At 43.5% G+C, this 20,747-nt stretch overlaps 1 protein-coding gene across 1 annotated transcript in view; it reads right to left on the reverse strand.

The window, feature by feature from the left end:
- MYO9A (myosin IXA) overlaps positions 1 to 20,747 on the reverse strand; it is a 146,350-nt gene that overhangs the window by 117,017 nt on the left and 8,586 nt on the right. The window lies entirely within an intron of this gene.

A 20,747-nucleotide genomic window follows, 5' to 3' on the forward strand; every position in this document is an offset into this window, starting at 1 on the left:
TGCGAAGCCACCAGGTCCAATTAATGCTTCATTTATTAAACCAATTTTCATAATCACACACCTTTTCTTCTAAGTCAAATTCATTTAAGGTAATTATAATTTCAGAGATAATTTCCAAGTGTTGCTCATGTATGGGCATTTTGCGCTGAGGCTTAACATCAGAGCTCAGCTCCCAATAGATTTATTCCCTGCTCAGCTATTTATTAGAAAAGATTAAAAGGGCTTTCCATCTATAATCTGAAGCTTTTCAAATGACCTTTGTGGATTTAACTTCCCAACTAAAAGCAGAATATAAAGGCCAAATGAAATGAGACCTTGGAGAAAGGGTATTGGACACGTCCCGTCTGTGCATGATCCAGTTCCCTTCCCAGGCTGATTTATTTCCCAAATTGCTCAGATTTAATGATTTAAAAACCCACAGAGGTTTGCCATGGAATAACCACGTGATTTTCCCCCCTATCTGAATACAGGGATTTGTTTAAACTCCAACTCTTGCATATGAATCTGCTTTAGTTGACTAAAGCAGGTTCTGGGGGAGCCGAAACCTGCCGAGCAAACAGGTTCTTCTGGAGGGATGATTCCAGAGCTGCAGCTCAGGAATCCTGCACAGGAGTCACATCTTTTCAGGCTGTTCACACTTTTTTCTTGCTTATTCACCCCAAAAATCCTCCCTGCACCCAGCATCCCCCTCAACCCCCCCTCCAGAGGACATCAAAGGCACCCACACCTCCCCTAAAGCCTCAAATCTCTCCTGGAGATGAAAATCCAATCATCCTCTCCCCAAACCAGGAATTTTGATATTAAAAACCAGGATGGTGTTTAAGATTTCTAAAGGATTTACCTCCAGGTATTTCAGTGAGCAGAGACACAACAATAAGCTTTTAAGCAGAATATTCAAGACATGCAAGTGCATCACCTCATATTTAGGTATTAAATTGTATTAATTAGGTTACGAGCATTTCTCTGCTATGGGATCACTCATGTTCTAGGAAACCATCTTAAGGCAATGAGATCAAATTTCTATACACCTAATTAACATTGCTTGTTAGAGAAGCAGCAAGATGAACCTGAACAGACCAAACAGGAGGCAGCACAGCTTTTATCATCTCATATAATAAATTTTCATAAAATTTTAAAAATAATTTAAGCAAATAACAATATTAAGAAGATTTCTAGTGGGATTCCCTGTATTTCTACCAAAGTAATCACTCACAGAGAAAAACAAGGTCTATTAGGATTTCTTTGGGGAGAAGCCTTGCTCAGGAATCAATCTTTCTTATTCTATAGCAAGGAAATTTAAGAGAAAACATTTCAAATGTAGGAGTGGGGAACAGTGAGATTCCTCCTTTTTTATGAGCTTTTTTGGGCATGAATGTGCCAGACCACATGATATGTTATAACCCAAATGCCTCCAGAAATCACAGCCCATAATGTTCCTCTTTCATGCATTTTTCTTTCGTGCTGATATAAATGAGAAAGGTCTTTGGATCCCTTCTTGTGCAAACTTCGGGTGACTCCAGGCCTGGCACGTTGGGAATGGGCCAACAAGTAGCTGGAGAAACGTCTGGTGTTTGATTTGAGACAACTTAATACATTTTTGTTTGCTTTACTGACAGGGTTTCTTTAGCAGGACTGTTGGGCTATAAAAAAGTGCTATTAATTCAATTTATACGTGTCTAATCCGTACAGACCAGACCAGAACACCCTGTCCCTTGCAAACGGGGCAGAATATAATAGTTCAACCTCAGCAAACGAGTTATAACTTCTCTAAAACAAATTATCTTCTGTTCATTTGATTGCCCTTTACTGACTCATTGATTCGAGGCTGCTGAGCAGCTCAACGGACAAAACTCCATAACAGCATTCCAAGGATTCTTGGGGAGACCAAAGCTTTTACTGGCCAGGGCTCAACATTTGGAAGGAAACAAAATTCAATACGTTCCTCTGTAGGAGCTGGGAGTCCCTCTGGACCCGGAGGGTGATCCAGCAGTTTGGAGAAGGCAGGAGAGAGCAGCTCCATTCCTCCTCCTCCTGCAGCCCTCCTGCACAAAGAGATGCCTATCAGGATGAGGGGAAAAAAAGGGATTAACAGTTTCCTGGCTAAATGCTCCACGTTCCTCCTGATCCCAGAGGCCTGCAGCCTCCTTGTTCTCCACTGAATATTGATGCAATCTGGATTAATTCCAGATTACAGTCAGGATAAGGATTATTTTTAATGTCTTTCCTAAAAAGAAGTTATTTTCCAAACCTCAGCATCTGGGAAAACATCGTGGTGACTTGTTCTTATCTGGCAATAAACCACTGTGCTATAGATCATCCAAACTGAATGTTATTCCTCCATAGAATAACAGCAATATTCTCCTACAGAATAACAGCTGAATTCCCTTATGGAATAACAGCTTCTGTGGTAAAAGAACAAGTGGAAATAGAGGCCTTTGCCAGCATATTTTAGGTCCCCAGACCTAAGAGGAGCCTTTAGCCCTCACCCTTGGAGGGAAAAATAAAAACATCATCTTCTCTTTGCTGTACAGGATAAAAAAATATATTAACACACAAGAGTTTTTAAATGGTTCCCCACTAACCTGAAATGTAAATTGAATTTTTTAGAAAGTCATACCATGAATATGCCAGGAGAACAGCAAGTTGACTGCTTAAATCTCAACTATGCCATTGTGGAATACTTATATTAATAGTTATATTCCATTGAGGGGCATGGAAGGGACTGGGAGCAAAACCCCATCAAGCTCATTAACGCCAGGAAGAAGAAACAGGTTAATATCTGACAAGACAGTGCTGGAGGATTCGAATTCCCTGGTTTACTGTGAAACTTGGAGTTCATTAATCAAATGTATTCATAAAGTCTGAATGACTTCTAACTGTGTGAGAACATTGGGAACAGCTTTGCTAAAAACGATTTCCCACCAAATAACATAAATACAGAAGGGGCTGGAGCCCAAGGAGGGGCTGAGGGAGCTGGGGGGGCCACAGCTGGAGAAAAGGAGGCTCAGGAGGGACCTTGTGGCTCTGCACAACTCCTGACAGGAGAGGGCAGCTGGGGACATCAGGCTCTGCTCCCAGGGAACAGGGACAGGAGGAGAGGAAATGTCCTCAAGCTGTGCCAGGGGAAGTTTAGGTTGGATAATAGGAAAAAAATTTCCACATAAAGAGTTGTCAAGCATTGGAAGAGGCTGCCCAGGGATGTGGTAGAGTCCTCATCCCTGGAAGTGCCCAAAAAAAACTGTATGGGGCACTATTGGGGACATGGTTTGGTGATGAACATGGTGGTGGTGCTTGGGTGATTGTTGTATTGAAAATCTGAAAGGCCTTTCCCCACCTTAACCCCCCCATGATTCCATGATGCCCATCAGATGTGCATTCCCATGCTTCACCCACAGCTCCTGCTGGAGAAACACAACATGTGCATCCACAAAGAGAGGTGGATTCAAATATCCCCTGCAATTTATTTCCATATCTGAGGGCTGTTTATCCCAATATTCTATATACTATTCTTTGAAAAAGAATATCCATAAATATTTTCACTCCAAATTAAAAAAACACACAGGGAAGAACAATAGTGTATTGGAATTTTTGAAATTTAATGTCTTTTTTATGCGTCCAGGGCACTCTCAAATTTCTTCCTCCTTCTGCAGGATGATAAAGATCATTCTCCCTAGTTTTCATTCCACCTTAAACCAAGCTCCCAGCACTCTTCTTCCCCTGTTATATTGCTTTTTAACAGAAATATATTGAATTATGTCCAGAACATAAACTGCACGTACACTACTTAAGTTAGAGCCGTGCTAAATCCCTTCCCATTATTGCTCCTGCCCTGGGAAGAGCTTTTAAACCTGCAGCTCCCACCTCCTGATAAAATCTTCCAGCCCAAACTGATCTGCTAAAACAACCCCACTTTGATGGACCTTTCTGATTTTCAATTCCCATGAGGAGCCACCTTGATGCAGAGAGATCACAGCCCCTAAGGAAGCACCAAAGCAGAGAGGTACGAGGTACAACTTGAATAGCTGCAAAGAAAAAATAGCTTTTATGGGAACCCCTCAAGCTGTGGTTCAACAGTAATACTGAAAATCTAATTTACAGCAGCTAAACATGTCTGGAAGCACCAACACCTCAGGGTTTTGCTCTCGGTTGTGGCTCCGTGTCCCACACTGACAGATGAACCCAGCGGTGCTTCTGTGGCCAAAAGCACAAACCACAGATTATTTATAGTGTTTGTGCTGCACTGCCCCAGCCTGCCCTACACTGACCTTTAAAGACCTGCAAACTTTCCTACCTCGCTGTTCTCTGCTCCAAGGGGCCGCTGCAGCACCTTGAAGAGCAAACACGGGGTTTCCATTTCACACAACGCAGAACCACAGCGTGGTTTGGGTTGCAAAGGACCTGGAACATCATCCAGAGCCACCCCCTGCCATGGGCAGAGACACTTTCCACTAGACCAGGGTGCTCCAAGCCCCATCCAACCTGGCCTGGAATGCTTCCAGGGATGGGGCAGCCACAGCTGCTCAGGGCAACCTGTGCCAGGGTCACCACGCTCACAGAAGAGAACTTCTTCCCAACATCCAATCTAAATCTCTCCTTTTTTAGTCTAAAGCTGTTCCCCCCTTGTTTTGTTGATCCATCCCTTGTCCCCAGTCGCTCCCCAGCTCTCCTGGAGCCCCTTCAGGCCCTGCCAGGGGCTCTGAGGTCTCCCCAGAACCTTCTCTGGTCCAGGTGAGCACCCCCAGCTCTCCCAGCCTGGCTCCAGAGCACAGGGGCTCCAGCCCTCAGAACATATCTGTAGCCTCCTCTGGACCCTTGAACCAAAACACAACAAAGCAACTTAAATTCAAGGTGTATAATGACAAAATACCTTTTTTTGTTTGTTTAAAAATTGATGATATTTGCCTCTAACATTTTAGAGAAAGCATGCCCTGGCTGTGGGCATGAACAGAAATAATGCTACACCAGTCTTTGGCAGCAAACACAGCAGAATTTCTCCTTGGTGTTGTTTGCTTCCTGTGGTAGCTGGATTTTTGCTTATGAGCTTCTCAAACCCATGGAGTTTCCTGTTTCTTCCCATCAAATCAATACTCAATTTTTAAGCAGGTGCAGCAACCAAAAGGTGCACACCTGTCCTGTCCCTGCTCTTTGCTACCCACAAAAGAACCTTTCAAATGCATGACCTACAAATACTTCAGATGGGGAAAGTCCAGAGGATAAAGACACCAGGGAAGTGCTGATGAGACCCTTCCTCTCCCTCCTGCCCCTATGGAGGACATGGAGAGCAGGTCCATAAGGCTTGCAAAGACTGCCCAAAGGGCCAAGACCTTATTTAAGGAGCCTCCTCACACCAACCAAACATACAATTTGTTGCATTTCTGAAGTTTAAAATGCTCTTCATCCCTTCACTGACACTTCACTGTCAATGACAGCGCAGCCACCACTACATGGAATTAAACTTGGCAGGATTCTTCCAACAAAAAGCACACCAAATCCTTCATTCCATAATTACAATTACTGAACAGCAGCCAAGTGAGTTCTACCCATTTACAGACAAACCCTCTTGTGATTAAACTAATGTGTAAAATACAAACTTCATGGTACAAACTATAAAACATCTTTTTAAATATTTTTTTTCTCAGTACAGACAGTTTATGTCAATTAAAAATGTTTTGTCATGGTAAGACACCTGCATTGACCCTACCTGGGGTGAAGACTGAGATTATTCAAGGATAGCACTTTCCCCCTCTGGGGAATTATGTCAACATGCTGGAATGGAGAATCATAGAATCGTGGAATAGCCTGAGTTGGAAGGGATCCACAGTGATCCACAGTTGGAAGGGATCCACGAGTCCAACTCCTGTCCCTGCATAGGACACACAATAAATCCCTGTCCCTGAGAGCTCTGTCCCAACGGCTGCGCTCTGGCAGCCTTGGGGCCATGGACATTCCCTGGGGAGCCTGATCCTGATATCCAACCTAACTCTTCCCCACAGCTCCAGCCATGCCCTCAGGTCCTGACCCTGGTAACCACAGAGGAGCTCAGTGCCTGGAGAAATTAAACAACAAAGTTTTTGCAACAACTTGTCTTAAAATACAGGCTCAGATATGAGCACGTGTCTTTGGGCACATTGAGTTCACACCCACCAGCACAAATATGGAAGAGAATGACTTTTAATGGGAGAGCAGCAACTTACAGAAGGTTTAGGAGTCAATTTGGTTGAACTGCCAATCTAATGGAAATATCCAGAGGACCATTATGGGGTAAAATACCTGAGATAAACCCTATAACCATCACTCCAACACACCCTTGTTTGGGAGATATGATGCAGAGGCTGTATCAGCTATGTAAGAAATAGGATTTAGTGTCTGCATTCCCAGCAAACACTTCAGTGTTGGCAGAATATCCCTCCTTTCCCCATACTTAAGCACAGCATCAGACCACTGCAGCTCCTTCCTTTCAAGTGATGCACTGGAAAAAAAGGAATTGCCACGAAACCACAAAGCAAGAAAACAAAACCCCAAAACCCAAGCAAAGCCTCTGACCTAAGTCCTCTTCCCAAACAGGGACAGTTTTCCTACACAAGTGCAATAATGGGAAAAAAAGCCCAGCTGAGCTGGCAGCCACCAGCAAACACCCCTACAACAGATCCTGGAGGCACAGGCTGCCAAATCCCTACGGTCTGGCCGACATTCCTGCTCCTCTGCTCAGACATTCATGTTTTTGTGAGCAGGGTGGACAACCCTGGGAAGAACAGCCAAAGGCTCATGTTTTCCAGCAAACTCTCATACACTGGCCAGCAAATATTTGGGTGGAAAAAAAAAATCTTCATCCTAGGTTGAGCTTTGGATTTAAAGGAGCATCCCAAAATGAAGTTGGGAAACTTGGTGTTATTATAGTGTCTCTCCAACTCCCAACATTCATATTCTGCAGCCAAAGAACAAACCTTACTCTGTCAAATGCAGGCAGCAAGTGTCTAACAGGTGCCAGGAATAAGCAAAATCTCCTTATTGGTGCTTCAAATGATTTTTTCATAGCATAAAGACATAAAATAATCACAATAAAACAGTAATAGCAATAAAGTGACCAGTTGGAAACAAGTCATAGCTAAAGGAGGAGGTTTTACATTCTCCCAGTCAGCAATACAAGTACTGTACGCAAGCACTGCAGTGGGAACAAAGCAGCACTGATGGAATGACAACAGATACCCATGGTGACCCATTAATGTATATATTTCAAGGGATGACTGAGGAGGGTATAACCTATATAACAGGTTATATTATGCATTGCAACATCAAGCCATATCATGATTTCCTTCTCACCTTATATAATCCCCTTATGCAGAGCTGGATGAAGTGCAGTGATGCAGTACAAACTGCAGCTGCAGCAAATAAAACTTGTCTGCCATTGCTAGAAACAGCCTCACACAGTGCCAGGAGCACTGCTGCCTTCCTTTACTTTAAATAAAGTAATACTGCAAATAATGGAGTGAGAGCAGCCCCGGGGGGAGCTTTGGGATGTTGGTGGAGGAGCAGACAGACCTGCCCTGGCAGCCCCAAACCCCAAATCCCCCCTGGCCTGGGCTGAACTCAGTGTGGGCAGCAGGGGAGGGGAGGATTCTGTCCCTCTGCCCAACTCAGGTGAGACCCCACCTGCAGAGCTGCCCCAGCCCTGGGGCCAGCACAGGGAGGACACTGAGCTGCTGGAGAGAGCCCAGAGGAGGCCATGGAGATGCTCTGAGGGCTGGAGCCCCTGTGCTCTGGAGCCAGGCTGGGAGAGCTGGGGGTGCTCACCTGGAGCAGAGAAGGCTCCAGGGAGAGCTCAGAGCCCCTGGCAGGGCCTGAAGGGGCTCCAGGAGAGCTGGAGAGGGACTGGGGACAAGGGATGGAGGGACAGGACAAGGGGGAATGGCCTCTGGCCTTCCACTGCCAGAGGGCACGGTTAGATGGGATATTGGGAAGGAATTCCTGGCTGTGAGGCTGGGCAGGCCCTGGCACAGGTGGCCCAGAGCAGCTGTGGCTGGCCCCGGGTTCCTGGAAGTGTCCAAGGCCAGGTTGGATAGGGCTTGGAGCAACCTGTTGTAGTGGAAGGTGTCCCTGTCCCATGGCAGGGGTTGGAACAAGATGGGCTTTAAGGTCCTTCCAACCCAAATCATGCTGTAATTCCACGATAATAAACAGGTAACAACATTCTCAGCACCACATTTGCCTATTTCTTCTCACATTTGAGGCTTTTGAGCCTCCAGAGCTCCTGATCACTTGAGTCTCATCTGCCCTGAAGCCCCTAATAAAGAAAATATAACTTTTCTATTTTCAAACAGTAAACCATTTTAAACAGTCACATATTTCAGTGCTCTGCAGAAGATGGCAGTAAATTCCTGTCTCCAAAACATCTCCTGGTTTTAGAGCATGGAGCATTACATCCAGCTGTAGAAAGCCACCTCTCACCTGTGGCTTCACATCCCTCCCAAAGTAACATGGTTTGGGTCTTTTTGGCCTATTATCTTGGAAACATTAATGTTTCAAATGACACAATACACAAACCAAGTCCTACTTTTTAAGACATAATTTCATCATACAAAACCACCCACAAAGGACACTACATCCTGAGAACACTTTGGGACAAGGTTTTGTCGCGCTCTTGTCGCCGCTGACAGCTCTGGCAGCACTCGGCCTTGCTGAAGCTACGACTCACTGATTTCAGGAGCTGGTGATGACAAGGTGCCATCACCCGAGCCTGACTGAGGCTCCCACTGCCACACCACTCCAGGTGGAGCAGCTGTGGACCCTCAGCCCGAGGGCAGCTCTGGAAACAATCCATCAGTCCTGTCTTGAAGACACAACCCCAACCCCAGGCGGAGCCACAGCCCCTGCCCAGCACAGAAATTAAACATTGCCCCTTGGCAAGAGCCTCGTCCCTTGCAGAGGCATCTTCACCAGCTTCCACCCCCTCCTTCCCAGGCATCAGCCTCAAATTTAGGGAGAGGGATTTGGTCTGGTGGACAAGCCTTGGATACTCTCCAGCCCCTGGAGGAAGCCTCTCCAAGTCCCTTCAAAACTCCAGTTTTTTACCCTTTTTTTTTAATATAATGATTTGACGAGGGGCCATAAATGTTTGGAAATGAAGTTTCAACTTCCTATTGCATACTTGGGTAGCCAAAAAAATGCTTAAAAGAAAACAAAAAGAAGAAGCATTCACTGCACACTCCGGGCTTGATATAAGTTTTCCTGCAGTTTGTCACCAAAATTAATGCCACAAAGTAAAAGGCAGGAGAAAGTGTCCCTATCGTAACACTCCCCATCTGGAACCTCTTAGCAGAGGCACAGAGCCCTGATGTATATTTGACACACAGTTTTTCCTGCTTTTCCCAAGAGAAATATGTGTAATGAAGAAAAACAAAAACACGTTAGGCAGCAACCAAAACATACCAGTGTAACCCGAGCCTCAGCTTGGCTCCCGCCCCTGCTGTCTTTCCTCTCAGAGCTCAGCCACTTTCAGCTTCTTACAGACAAAAAATCATCCACGCCCTCCCCTCCAACAAACAAAAACCAACCAAATCAGAGCTCTGTCATTAAATCAACACAATAAAACCCACGTTTGTTTTCTGCCACGTAAAAAATCTCTTGCGTAAAGAGAAGGTTAAACGTGAATCCACACATCTCAGCCCTTCCTTGCTTTTCTGTGGGATTATATAAATAATCTACAACTCCTCTTGACACAATTCCAAAATTTCAAGCGCCACTGAGCAGCAGCATAAAATTTCCGTGCCTCGTATGCAGTTTGGATGAGTCGCTTCCACCGCGGCAATGCTGCCGGGCTCGTCTTTTCCAGCTTTTGTAATGTTTCAGCAGCCACAAGCAGCTTCAGATGTCTGACTGATCCATAAAAACATCTTTTTCCCTTATTTACACAGTTCAAATGGTGAACTAAGAGCTTGAAAAGACTTATTAGTAAGTGTTGGGATGGACCACAACACCTGCAGACCGAGGCATAGCAGTGAAAAAATTATTATCTCATTGGATCAATGGGAAGCATTGAAAAGTAATTGTCTTATCAGGGACCAGAATATTTGATAAGCATCAGGAAAAACAAGAGCTGGCACTGTTTTTTTTTTAGGGAGCAAAAGAGAAGTCTCAAAAATCAGCATGTTCCTATCAGATATTTGTGTTAGGAGAGGGCGTCTGTTTCCAGCCGTTGGGTAAAGCCAAACAGGACAATTCAACAGGTACTGCCTGTCACTTCCCAGAGGAATCAATTGGGGGTTTCCTTGAGGCCACCATGGAGAGGTTTTTTATGAACTGAACCAGGTTCCTGGGCTGGGGGTAAATCTGACACCAGTGCATCCATTCCCTGCAGAGGAGGAACAGCTGTGAGGCGAGCACGGAGCAGCTGATGCCCTGTGGCACGAGATTGGCATGGTGCTGCGATTCTGCTTGTCATGGGAGAGTCTGCAGGCAGGGAAGGAGCTTTCACTTCCAGGGTTATCCTGCCAAAACCACCTATTTAGCTTTGCACAATGTTCCTTAACACTGCCAAGGCCGGTATTTCTGAGAACAGAGCTTTGGGGTTTAAAGGACAAGAAAATCCATCCAAAAAAGGAAAGCCCTGAATTAATGGAATTAGGTGAAACGTGGTGAGATTTTATACTCCAGCTTTCCACGTCGCAGAAAACGTTTCAAAACCAACACGGATATTTTTCTGCTGTCCACCTCTTCCTAGCCTGGCTCTGCAAAATGCCAAATGGTTGGGATGGATGTGAGAAGCGTGTTTTCCTTTTCCTTTCCGGCAAGGGCAGGAGTCAAACCGAGCCCAGGCCTGGTGTGCCAGGGCAGATGTGCTGCCAGCATGCCAAGGATGCAGAGGCCTCGCTGCTCCTTCTCTCTGCACCAAGAAGAGCAGCAGCTCTTCACCATCCACCTCAGCCAAGCAGGAGAGACCATGAAGTGGGGCCTCAAAGAACCTTCCTTCAATTCCATGTTTTCATGGATGTATTAAGAAATGTAGTTTGAGGTTTTATATTCCATGGAGGGACAGGATTTTTAACAACACTTCAAGTATAAATTTTTACACATCCAATCTCACTGCAAGACTTCCAGGAGCAAAGAGCCAGCCCAAACCACCCACTCTGCATTGATTTTGCCCAAAATAGAGCAAACCAGAGAAAGGAATGCAGTCCTGAAGCTCCATCTGGGATCTCCCCCCACCAACTGCTGAGATCTTTCCAGATGTGAGGAGGGCAGGGAAGGGAAGCAGGAGGAGGATGCTGTGTCACTGAGAATGTCAGAACAAATTAAGTCTCCAAAGGCATTTAATTGCATTTAAATTTGCCATCTCCTTAGTCTGTGTGCATAATATTTTAGGAAACATCAGCTTTTCAAACCTTCCTGCCCTCCAGAAGAACACAGGATAACATGTATGTGCAATAATGCATAAATAGGACAAATATTCCAAAGAAAGGTGTATTGGATGAAGTGCTGGTGACCTGCTGTGTTGGGAGCTCTGCACAAGTGTTTCCCACTACAGCTGCCAGCAGGAGAAACACAGCAGATACACTTGGAGAATCCACAGGGGCATTGCTTGCCGGAGCAAACGGCAAACCAGACTTTGTTATCCAATTAATTTCATGTGAATATGCAAGGCTCTGTCAGAGCACACACTCATCAACTTCCCTCTCCTCTGATTTCCTGATGTGCTGGTTTCCAGCACACAGGTATTGTACATCTCATTTCTTTTAACACCTTTTCTGTTTCCTTGCCACCACACAGCCTGACAAACCCTCTCTGATTGTTCCTTACTCTGATGATACTCAGTCCCTCTCCATCCTGGTGTAACTAAAAACATTTACAACTCCCCTTGAAGAAATTTGCAGCCCCTCAATAGTAAAATTCAGAACATAATTTCTTCGTTCAACCTTTGAAGAATCACCACAGTGTGTTTCAACCTTTTATGAAATCTTCTGCAATTAAATATATAGCAAATAAACTAAAATCACAACCTGATGTTGGCATCAAACTAACTGTGATAGGACACAGAAAGGGGTGGGAAATTTTGTAGACAGATGTAAGAGTATCTTTAACCAGCCTGACTGGAATAGCTGGAAAACCCAACCAGGATTTGAGTGCATGTCTTCTGCCAGGCTGAGACAAACTGCAAAGCTCAAGTACAAATCCAGAGCATTTCTTCTCAATGTAGCAAGGGATTCATTGGTTGAACTTAATGGGAGAAAAGGATCCTCAACCAGAGGAGCCCAGGGATGTGAAAAGGCAGAGGAAAAACAAGCACTCCCTGTGCTGAGTGGCAATACATAATTTATAATCCAAACAAAACCACATTTCCATCTATTATTTGGAAGTGAGTGGTGACCTAACACACAGCAGCACAGCACAATGAAGAGTGAGCCGTTACTAATTACACTTGGTTTGTAAAAACGAAGGGAGAAGCAGCGTTTATTTGCAGGAAAGGAGCTGTTGGCACTCTGGCATTTGCTCCAGGAGCAAGGCTGGAATGCTGGAGCATCCCTCCCTGCAGGGCCAAGGGCAGAACAGAGCCCAGAGGCACAACCCCATCACCCTTGCATGATAGAGCATCTCCAGAGGGTGAATGCCTTGGATCACAAGGACTGATCCAAGATATAATTTTGTGTTCTCAATAAAAAATATAAGAACACATCCAAACCCATTGTTTTGATGTCCTAAATGTCCTTTCATACGGCAGAACAAGGGAGGTGATGGTTTACAGGATTTTAGTCAAGTTCAGACCTGCCAATGAAAAACAGGCTGGAGGGAAACTTAGATCCAGATCTCACATTTTCCAGCACCTATTATCCACCTCCAAAGCCATTATTCCATAGATATAGTTACTGCTGAGAGGTGACAACTTCATACACCACCCAACTCTCAATATGATGAAAACAACAAGGACATGATCACTCAAGTAGCCAAAATATCTCCACAAGTATCTCCTAGAGGGATAAAATCTTGGAAAAGATTTTGTAGGTGTAGAGCTAAAAGATCCCTCCCTTAAATAACAATGCACACATCATCCTCAAAGTGGGAATAAAGCAAGGAGCTCAACCACTCTTGTTGCATTTGGGATGATGTGATTTTATTATTTTTTCAACCTTCTTTATTATTATTTCTTTCCATTTTGCAATAAAAAATGCATGTGGGATGTAGCAGGAATCACTGGATTGCATCTGTTTATCCTGGCTGGGGAAGATGGGGATGCTGCTCCCGCTGGCTCACTCAAAGCAGCTTTATAAACCCCAACAAAAACACCATCAGTGCGAACTAAGGAGGGATTTGTTTGCATCTTTCAAGAGAATATTAAATGTATTTCTTTATTGACCTTAATCAGCAAGTAAAACACTACATTAAAAAATTAAGCTTGTGAAAACAGCATTTCTTCTCTAAATAGATCTGCTTGCAGTTCAGGAGGAGGGTGGAAAAGGAAACTAAAACACTGACAGAAAGGAAAACCACAGAAAGAAACCTTTCTTTCTCTTGCTGAGCCTCATCCTCTTGTTTATAACTCCCAAGGAGAACAGCAGCACGATTGTCCTACCTCGTGCTGGCTGGATTTCAGCGGCCTTTCCCTGACCATCTCTCTTCTTTACTGCTCCTTCTTCCCCATCTCCCGCCTTGGATGGCATCCAGGATAGGGGGGCTACTGATAACTCAACAGCTTCCCAGGCTAAAGTCACAATAATAAAAAAAATCCAGGTGGGGGTTGAAACAAGGCATGGAAAAATAATCCCACAGTATCAAGGGCTGGACCAAAAAAAAAGGGGGAAAAAAGGAGAGAATTGGTGCTAAGGAGCTCTAAAATCTAAGTTTGATGATCAGTGATGCTGAGAATCAACATCACCTTCAGAGATTTCCACCTGTACTCTGCTGTTCCCTGGGACGTTTGGCACAAATACATGGGGGACGCTGTTCCCAGCTGTATCAAGACCCTGATCCAGCCTACAAACAAATGGTTCGGGGGTTGGTACTGCATTTACAATCCTTCCACTGCCACTTTAGAAAATAAATGCATCAAAGTAACTCATGTGAGAGGCAGAAAGAGGGAGGGAAATATCCACATTGAATTATCCACACATTTACATCCTGACTCACTGAACTGTTCACACTCTGCATCCCTTTAACCCCATCTCTGGCACCAGCCCCCCACAAGACACACAAAATTAAACTGAGTTGATTGCATGGCAAGGAGTGGGAGAAAAAAAATAAAAACACCATGATTTTTCCTGAAAACACTCTGAGCAATTACAGGTGCCCTGCTCCAACTGCATCCTTGTCCAGAGAAATTTGGCTCACAAGAAACTGAAGTGTGGATCTGGCAATCAGGGGTGAAGTTGAATTAACTGTGGTTTGAATCCAGTCAAACCCATGAAAGTCCTTCTAACCCTGCCCATTCCATAGTTCTATTAAGTGCAGTGACTTTTCTCAAAGCAAGAAACTTATTAGTAAGCTCAAACCTATTTTCTATTTTGAATTTCCAGTTGAAAGCTTGAAATTTAATTAAACTCCTTGGAAAAATTAGTGGTTAAGATCTTATGACACGATAACCATGAAGCAATTTAAAAATTACAACCATTAAATCAAAATATAGACTCATGGCTCCTTCAGTATTTGCTCTCACAGATCCTCATGCCTTAAGCCAGGAGGTGAGACGTCCTGCTTATTCAAAAAGCTTCTCCCAGCTCCATTTCTCTTGCCAAACTGATACAATTAACATGGAAAACCAGAAATATTTTGCTTACTCATAATTCTATCTTAATGCAGCTTTCCCAGCACCAAAAACCCACTGAGGGGAAACAATCTAACAACCCACAAGAGTGTTGCAGCACAGATGGAACAAAAAGCCTGCCTATTCCTCAAGCACCCCCTGCCCAACAGGGTCAATCTGCATGGAGCAGGACAAACACTCCATTTGCTGAGAGCTCATGGATGTCTTTAAAAGCCCAGAGATCAATAAAGTGCAGTTAAAAAACTTCATCCAGGGGGGCTCTAATGTGATGGGGATTAAGCAGATGCTGACCCATGCTGCTCTAAACTTGAAAATGGACCTCCATGACAACCTTATTCTGATTTAGTGGGACAGACAGAAAGAAAATAATGCATTTTTATTTCATATTTCTATAACTCATGCATATCTTATATTGATTTTGTATTTTGATATCTCATATGTTGGATTTTATTAATATATCTTGTACACCTATTGTATATTTATTTTCTTTCAATAGATGTAATATTTGCCAATTTAGGGAATGCATTTTTATTTTAGGCTAACATGATGCAAAACTGCCATATCCTTAACCCCAGAGCAAGCACGGCCACTGAACCAAGGCCACTCCCATCAGTAAAATCCCCTCTGTGCCCCAGTTTCCTCCTGACTCATCACCTGGGGGATGCACTAAAAATCAGAGTAATCTGAACTCATGTTATTTATCATGTCAAGCTCTTCCAAGGAAAAACGTGGCGCTTGGCCCTCGCTAATCGCGCTGTCCGTTGGATGATGCCTTAACTCAAGCATCCAAGTGAGCGTCCACTCTGTCGATAAACCCTGCTGATAAATCTAATTAACGCCAGCTGAAAACCAGGCTAACATCAATAGTTGTCTTTTTTTTTTTTTTTAAGCATTAGTTTTCTTCCCGTTTCATTGAAATGATTTGGCTTTCCTGCAGCAGATGAAAACCAGATGTCGCAAAGCGGGAAGGGCTGCGCGAGCCAGCACGAAAACCCAGGACTGCAACAGGCAGGTCGCACCCATTCATTACCCACATATTTCCCTTCTGCCAGGAGGTTATTTCTATTGCATCTCTGTGATTACAAATATTATAATTGTGATGTAACTCTAGAAAGCCCCGGGTCGTCCCTCGCAGTCCAGGGCCGCACGCGAGCCGAAAGGCGCCGGCAGAGTTTCTTTGTGCTGTGTAAGCACTTTGGAAAGCCTTAATGCCAATATTATGCTTTGTAATCCCTCCTGGAGCAGCCCAAACCCAGGATTAATCCAGGTTTAACAGCTCTTGGATGCCCACTTGTTACACTGAGACTGTTCAAGAAGGCAAGGAGTTTGTGTGCATGGACACAAGGCAATTTAGGAGGTTTCACTGTGCAAAATTGAAGGTGCACCTCCATTCCCCTGATTTGCAGCACAGGGTGGAGGAGCAGGAGTTGGGTTATTTATCATTTTTAGCAGCTACATGATGCAAAAATGGGGAGCATTGGTGCATTACAGGTGCATTTAGACTGACTGGCTATATGCACCAGCAATGGAAAGGGCAGGTGACCCTGTGCTGAATTTTTAGACATATTCTCCTAGCCAGAAAGAACTTTGAAGTTCCTTCTCTTTCCACAATATTATTTTTTTTAACAATTTAATTTTAATCTAACATGTCCAGCAATAGAATATTCTGATTTAAAGCAAACATCCAGTGGCAGTCTGGACAGGACATGGGAGCAGATCTTTCTGTGCTTCAATTTGCAAGAAAGAAAAGAGAAGGAAGGGGAAAAATAAACCTTGTGCTGGATTTGCAGCACAAAAATCACTGCCCAGCAACACTGACAGCACTGGTGGGAATTACACATCATCAGCACCCCAGAGTTGAGCAGCTGCTATTCCAAGGAATCCACTGAAATTCCTTGAAAACTGGCTTAATTCATATGAATTTCACATCACAGTGATGTAGCCATGGACTGGAGCAGCATCTCTGCTCATACCAAACGTGCAACAAACCTCACATTTCACTAACAGATGCACTAATTAACATATTGGACAAATTTCCATTGCTAAACACTCTCCAAAATATTTTAACTATCCATCACAGCTGTGCTTTTCCATAGCATAAAGGGTTTACTTCTATTATAGCTTGAGAATTAAATTAAAATAAAGCTTTTTACATTCACATTAAGCCATGACCCAGAGAATGCAACAGGGTTTTACCTGAGTAATTGTTTGGGGATTTTATTTGACACCTGAGATGTTATATCATTATTGCTGTTGGTATTATTATTAGTAATAGTAGTAGTAATTATGAACACCTAGGACACCAGCAACATGGATGTTTTTGTATATATGTATATAGATATATTGCTATTACATAGATTATTGTAGGATATATTAATATATATATAAATTTGGAGTCACCTGTAATGCAGATTTTTCTTTGTGCTTATATATTATTACACTATTATTACATTACATATATTAATATAACAAATATTATTACAGATGTTATTTTGAACTTCTTTGACACCTGCAGTGCAGATTGGAGGATGTGTGTATATATGTAACTACATATAATTATTATTATATGTATTATTATGGCAGATATTATAATATAAAGATTATTTTGGAAATGTATGTGACACCTGCAATGCAGATTTGTGTGCATTCATATAATTAATATATATGTCAGTATTATAGGAGATACTAACACATTTTGTTATTATTACTACAGGAGATATTAACTTATATTATTATTACTATAGGAGATATTAATATAGATTATTATACAAGTTGTTGTTGTTGTTGTTTATGTATTTGATTTTGATATGACACCTGCAATGCAGATTTCTACGTGCTTGTGCATGAAACATCCCAAAAGTTCCAAAATCCCATGGCAGGTTTTCCTCTAGCGCTTACTTGGAGAAACTAAAACGAACTGCTCATTATCATTTTCCCTGGATAGCACATCCTGGTGCTGGCCATCACCCACAACGAGCAGAGAGGCTTTTGCAGGCTGATTGTGTGCATTCATCCACTCCTGATTACAGCTCTGGGGAACAGCACGGAGCGGGGGAAATCGAGCGATCAGGGACGCGACGGACGAAACAAAGAGATGGCGACGAAACGCCAGAAAACAACTCCCAGGTTGGGTTTGGCAGCGGGCTGGGATTAGATCACTGCGAATCCTGGCTTAAGGAAAGCTCCAGCATGAATTTCCTGACTAAGGTAAAAAAAACCTGGCTCAAATTTATGACCTGCTGGCAAGGTTACCTCTATCCCAGAGGCCTCCAAATACCAGGAACACTCTGGCCCAGAAATGCAGAGTTCAGCCTAATAATTCAAACACATTCCTCCGAGCATCGCCAGCTCCGCGGCCGTAGCCTTGGAGATAAAGACAAACTCCGATGTCTCCAACTCCACATTTTTCAGAGCCTTAAACTAAACCAGAAAAGTGTATTTCCAAAGTTTGCAAAGTTCTCTTTCAATGAAGAAGTGGATATGAGCCTTGTAGAGAAGGTTGTTTTAAGGAGACAACGCCAAATCTTCCCTATCTCCATCAGATGGAAACCACTCTACCTGTATTTGCTGAACAACAAAAAAATACAGCATTTTCTGTTCCTCAGGACTGTTTTCCAAATCTCCTTAATTAAAGGATAATTCACTTCGTACATATAAGAAGAAAACCTTCAACTGAACCCTACAATTTCCCACAGGAGAGACTCAGGACTACTCCTTACACCTACCAGCCTGTACATAGAATATTTGGAATCCTGAAAAATTTCTTCAAAAAAGGATTTTGTGTTATGAAATCTGCTTCGTCTCTTTTTCTTTTGTTTCTTCATTTATTTCTTTTCCATTTCTTCTCCAAGCACATCAGATGCTTTACTGAAGTCTGGATCTGCTCTGCTTTGGAAAGCACTCAAGCAACAAATATTTAGGAGACAACTCCCAACCAGCCCACCAAACCAAAACTTTGCTCCCCAAACCTGCTGTTTCTCAAAAAAACCTTTTTGATTTCCTCAATGATAAAGCAAATTAAGTATAAACATTTTATCGTTATGTTGGATGTGAGCATTTTTACCCAGCTGCTCTCATTCTGCTTTGGTATCCTTCACAGAGATCCTTGGCTAAGATTTTTCTCCCAGTTAAAAACCTGAAGTCAATCTGCCCATTTTGGGACAATCAGTAAATCTTTGGTGTCTACCACAAAGTCAGTGCATAGGAATTACGTTCTTTTGTTCTTATTTCCTCCTTTCAAATGAGAATAGCGTGGATCTGGACAATACTAAGAAAAAAATTATTTTAAAAATTACATTATGGGCAGAAATTGCTCTACTTTTCCTTTTTTCATTTTTTAAAATTTATATACATATATATTTTCTATAACTATAAATAATGTTTTTCATAACCGCCAACAATCCTGATTTGTCTTGTGCTGTGCTAAATTTTCAATTATTTTAACCCTTATGGCCATTGAGTGAAGGTGACCCCAAAACCACCCATTCAGACTTAGTAGATGAAGATTGTGCCAATTTAGGAGATCCCTGAGCTACAACTCCCTGCAAGCAGTGGGACTAGCAGGCAAGTCTCATCCTGCCTTGCCTCATGTCCTCCCAGGCTGGGATGAGGATGAGGTGAAGCCTTCATCTGTGGCAGCACAGAGGAAGACCTGGCTCTCCATGGCTCTTCTCTCCTGCACAGGAGGTGCTTCCCTTCAGCTCAAGGCTTCACGGGAGCAGGGAGCGATGGTGGGACACCAACTACCCAGGGACAGAGAGCTTTGTTAACCTGCTGATGCAAAATGGACATAATTTGGTTTTTATACTTTATATGTTGAAAATAAATGATCTACAAAAGGTCTCCACTGTTTGAAACTCTTTAGATTCTCCTTGTCCTTTCATCTTCCCAATCACAGCCTCTGCCCAGAGAAGTCCAAATCCCCAATCACAGTGACAAAGCCAAAGGCTCAACTGTCTGGCAGGACGTTGATTCCTCATCCATCTTAATTAAGGGAAGAGAAGGGAGCTGCAATCTGCTGCTGCAGTTAAGGCAGATCCCTCCTGCAAACACAGCAAACAATGATTTTATTTGCCTACTCTGAATTGCTGCCATGAGCTCCTGTGAGTCTTGTGCAACGTGGGATTGGGAGAGGATTGTTCCACCGCCCTCCGCCGAGCTTTAACTTAACCTCTACGTAATATTTAACCTTAAACAGCAAACAAATGGGGAGCAGCTTCCTGCCTCTGCCTCCTTTTAACTGAGTCCTCTTGGATTTGGCAAAGCCATTGGGGCAAATCAGGAGGCACTTAGTTAAACTCCTTTATATCCTTAAGATGTAGAAAGAACAAACCTGCTGTAGAAGAGGTGGACAACAATGCTCATCCCAAAAATTCCTGGGTTGAGGCATTTTCAGTGATGACCATCGTCACACTCCTCAGTGAAAGCACTGACTTGGAAAGTAACAATTACAGGCATGAACACCAGCTCAACTGGAGGTCTCCTAGTCCTGATATGTCAGTATTCTTGGTGCAGCTGTCACATCCCTGCATAGATGGACCAAAATATCAGGTTTGCTTCTTTCTACGACACCTCAGTGTATGAATCAACCCAAGTATGAAGTTGTCTCAGTCCCTCAGTTGCTGGAATTATCAAGTCTATTCCCATAGGAATCATATGGGGAAAGAAGATGTACACATTGCAGAGCTGTAGTTATCACAGAATCATGGAATCACTGAGATTGGAAAAGACCTCTGAGATCATCAAATCCAACCTGTGATCACCACCTTGTCAACCAGACCGTAGCATTGAGCGTCACGTCCAGTCATTCCTTCAATGCCTTCAGGGATGGGGACACCTCCTTCCTGGGCAGCCCATTCCAATGCCTAATCCCATCTTCTGTGAAGAAACCCTTCCTAATGTCCAATCTGAACCTCCCTGAGGCTGCTTAAGACAATGAATGTCCTCTTGTCCGGTCCCTTGTCTCCCGGGAGCACAGGCCAGCCCCCAGCAGGCTGCA

This window comes from Geospiza fortis, unplaced genomic scaffold (genome assembly GCF_000277835.1).
Source record: "Geospiza fortis unplaced genomic scaffold, GeoFor_1.0 scaffold317, whole genome shotgun sequence".
NCBI lineage: Eukaryota > Metazoa > Chordata > Aves > Passeriformes > Thraupidae > Geospiza > Geospiza fortis.